General features: G+C 30.0%; 1 non-coding gene across 1 annotated transcript; it reads right to left on the reverse strand.

Annotated features, from left to right (window-relative positions):
• Window positions 1-2,995: 2,995 nt before the first annotated feature.
• LOC148763546 (small nucleolar RNA snoR8a) lies at window positions 2,996-3,088 on the reverse strand. The gene has a single exon (XR_016025630.1). It is a non-coding gene; the product is annotated as a small nucleolar RNA snoR8a (small nucleolar RNA).
• Between the last annotated feature and the right edge of the window lie 1,181 nt (window positions 3,089-4,269).

The raw sequence follows: 4,269 nt of genomic DNA on the forward strand, positions 1-4,269 counted from the left end.
TAAAATTATTCAGCTCATACCCAATTTACCTTTTATTTAAATTTACTCAAAATTTCTTATAAAATGATTTTATTTAAATTCAAATACCATAATCAAATTTTTTTAAAAATTTGTTAATAAAATAAAATGGTACAAATATTTACAGTTATATTTAACTTTATCAACCATAAATACAGTCTTTAATCTAAGAAATTTCAACTTAAAAAATATAACTTGAAATATTTGTCAAACCTTGCTTTGTTAAATAATTATAATGTCATTCACATGCTCGATAGAATGTTTGTATATTTAGGAAGTTCGAGAAATCATTAAAAGACAATATTGCCCGTAATGGTACCATTGAGTCGATTAAGCCTCGAACTAGTTCAAATAGGAGTTTTAAGGTGAAATTAAGAGTTTCACAGTTCAGGGATGACTCAAAATGGTAATTCGGAGTTCGAGGATCAATTCGGAGTAAAACCGAAATTTTCACTATCTAGGGGTAAAATCGTAATTTTTCCACCTACAGACAAATTTTGAGATTTTGAGAGAATTTAGATCACATTTGACAAATTGGAGAATGATATGAGTATAAGGGATGAAAAATATGTCTATGGGTAATTTTTCAGTTTTTGAGGTAAAAATATAATTTTTCACTTTACGGGGGTAAAAGTGTAATTTTTAAAAATTTACTCCACCAAAACTTTGAAAAAGTCTAGAAATTTCATGGAAGACATGGATAAGTGAAGAGGATTGAGTGGTAGAAAAAAAAAGTCAAAAAGGTGGCTAGAAAAAATAAAATAATAAAATATTCAAAAGGTAAAAAAATAATAATATTTTATTAAGCCTATTAAAAGGTTTGAAAATTCCAGAATTCTTCATTGGGAGGGTCAGCCAAAACCAGCAGGGGAGAGAGAGAAATAAGAACAAACACTAGAGTGAGAAAATTTGAAGTGTGATTTTTCAAGGAATCAAGTGTTTAAAGGTATGATTTTTCAAGCTTAGCTTAAGATTTATCATTTCCATGCATTTCTCCTTATTTTTCATGGTTAAATTATGTGTTTTGATGATGGATCCAAATCTGATCATATGAGTTTAGAGAGAGAAAGTTGTTAGATTAATTTGATTTTGAACTATGTTAGTGTTTAGTGTTAGTTTAGCATGTTTATGAGTAAAACAACAAGAAAAATATTCATTTTCTCCATGAATTTCTCTAGGCCGAATCTAGCCAATGGTGTGTGAGGATGAGGTTGACTTTATTTTAAGAGAATTAGATGGAAAAATGATGAATTATGAGGTTGAAAATTAAATGGGAATTTTTGGTGTAAAAAAATTAAAATTTTTACCCACTAGGGGTAAAAGCATAATTTATGGTTCGAATTGATAAATTGGACCACATTCACAATCATTGAGGTATTGTGGATATAATTGGATAATTGAAATTGAAATGGATGGAATTGGAGTTGAATTGGAGATTTTAGAAATTTACACCGTGTATAGGCAAGTTAGGTCGGACACTGTGATTAAGCGATTGTCCAAACATTTCACACCCTATCTAGTGCATACGCATGGATAAGAGCCTGAAATAATATATATTGATTTGACACAAATTATTGAATTTTTGTGTCATGTATTGTGGATAGGTGGTGAGCTATCTGATACGGGGTAAAAGACTACACCCGAGGATCGAGAATAGGAGTATATCTACTCCTAGTACAGTGACTAAACTTACTATCGTCTTAATTATCTAGAGTAGATTTATTTAATTGTGTGATTTTATGAGAAAATGGTTTAATTGGAAAATTATTGTGTTTCATGGGAAAATGAGATTTTATAAAATAATTTTATAAAATTTTTTAAAATTGAATAATGATTTCAAAAATAGAGTACTTGGAGACCTATACTATGATTGTGTTGGTTATCCATGATTTTACATTAAATGGCTTATGATAAATGTGGGTATGACTGGTTATTTTTATGATTTAAAGAATATGTGAACTGCTTTGATTTGCCTTGAATGTGTTAAGTGAGCCATGTCATACTATTGTGATTTTATTGGTTAGTGGATTATAAAGTGGGCACTACAGTGACGGGGGTTCTGTGGGTCAGCCTAATTAAAGAGGCACGGTTCCCAATTATTGAGCTTACCTCGATTGGAGAGGCGCGTAGGATAACTCCCGAGGTAGGATTTGAGTACACTTCACGCTAGCCACCACATGAAATTGGGACTCAACCAATGCCGAGGAACGGATGTGTTGCCAGAGGTGAAATGTGTTTTTGTGTGTGACAATAAACAGCCTTGGAGGTCTCGATAAGATGCCTTCGCGGGGTATCCCTAAGAATGGATTTTTGGCAAGGGCCAAGTTTTTGAAAAGTACATAAGCCATGTTGAGTAATTGGATGAAATCCAATTATTTATATGGGTTGGGATGAATTATTTTAATTGTCTCCTATTACTCGGCTTTAGATTATTTTGATGATGTTTGTCTACTCACTGGGATTTTATAATCTCACCCCTTCTTCCTATACATTTTAAAGGCTAAGAATAGGCAGTAGATTGTCAATTGCATCGAGAAGTAAATTTCGGAGTTGCATCCTAGAAAGCAAGGTTATAGACTTAAACCTTCTCAGTTATTTGGGGGCCCACGTGTCATTGTAATTTAAATTGCATACTCCAGTTTTCTTTATTACAGTATGTATAAATTTATTTTGTTTTTATGTGCAGAAAATTAATTTTTGATGTTTCAAAAATATATATATATATATATATATTGTTTTACATTAAAATGGATTATTTTAATTAATATTTTTATTTTATTTTATTATTCAAAAAAAAAGAAAAAAAGAGAAAGGAATGGAAAAACTGGTACAAAAGCCTTGCGAGGTCTCGAAAGGCATTCGGGGGAAGAATGTCTGTCGAGGCTTGTGGCGGTTGTCACGGGCTCGATGGGAGTTCCGGGTCGTGACAATATTAAACAAAATAAAACCATAAAAATGAATAAAAAATTGAAAGGGTGAAGCTTAGATTCTATAGTTGTAATAAGAGGTTTGTCATGTCTAAATTAAGCAAGTCAAAACAAAGAATTAATTTTATAATCATCGCTAACTCCATATCTCTGTTCTTCATTTTTTTAAAAGAAAAAACTAAATCAACATATTTGGCTAATTTTACTTTAGTTCAAGTTAAAAACTAAGTTAAATAAATTTCAAATTTTTATGCTATTAAAAATAGAAGAAATAAGAATTTATTTAGTCATTTTATATTATTTAATTATTCATCTAAATTTGTCTTCAGGTATGAAATTTTTTTCAAACTTTTTTCATAGAAATAGTATTCAAACTTAATTTTTGTAAAAAAATATAAATTAATTTAATATTCTAGAATCAAATAATCAAGTAAGAACATATATATATATATATATATATATTTAACATCATAAATCTTTTATACTTAAATATTTAGCTTACTAATAAGCATATTAATAATCTACTTAAAGATTTGTATTTTTCAAAATTTTTTTCAATTTAGTCCCTCAACATCTTAATATTGTTTAATTTAGTCCCTGTAGCATAATTGTTTGTTCAATTTAATCCCTATGAAGTGGCAAAAAACTTTTTTTTAAATTTTTTTTGATCTGCAATATGGCACTGACTTGTCAGCATGTTAGCATTACCATGTCATCATATAGTGCAACGTGGCATTGCCATGTCACCATTAGTGTGTCACATGGCATGCCACGTCATCATCTTAATGCCATGTCATCAAAATATGACACGTCAGCTTGATGTTAGCGCTGATGTCATCCTTTAACAGCAAAATTGAATGTCATTATGAGGAGGGACTAAATTGACGCAATTCCCAACATTAAGAGACTAAATTGCTTCGATTTTGAGTACATGGACTAAATTGAACAACATTGAAGAGTACAGAAACTGAAGGGGTCTTTTGACTAATTTTCTATATTTTAAGCTACAAGTATTGTTACTTTGGTTAAAAGTATTTATACATTTTAAATAGAATGGTCTTGCTCAAAATGTATGGATACATTCCCAAATGTATGGATATATTCCAAAATGTATTGATACATTTGGTCTAAAACTAGTCGTTATACATAAAATCCAAAGGAAAAACAACTATTTTCTTTACCAAACGTTCTTTAACGGCTCCAAAGCTTCTTTAACTATAAAAAGGACTTCTCTAACACATTTACAAGGTAAGAAAAGTGGAGAAAAACATCATTTGAATAAGAATCAAACCTTATGAAGAAAAAGAGAGAGAAACCAAGCTAG

Source organism: Theobroma cacao, chromosome 3, assembly GCF_053813885.1.
Source record: "Theobroma cacao isolate CCN51 chromosome 3, ASM5381388v1, whole genome shotgun sequence".
Taxonomy (NCBI): Eukaryota; Viridiplantae; Streptophyta; class Magnoliopsida; order Malvales; family Malvaceae; genus Theobroma; species Theobroma cacao.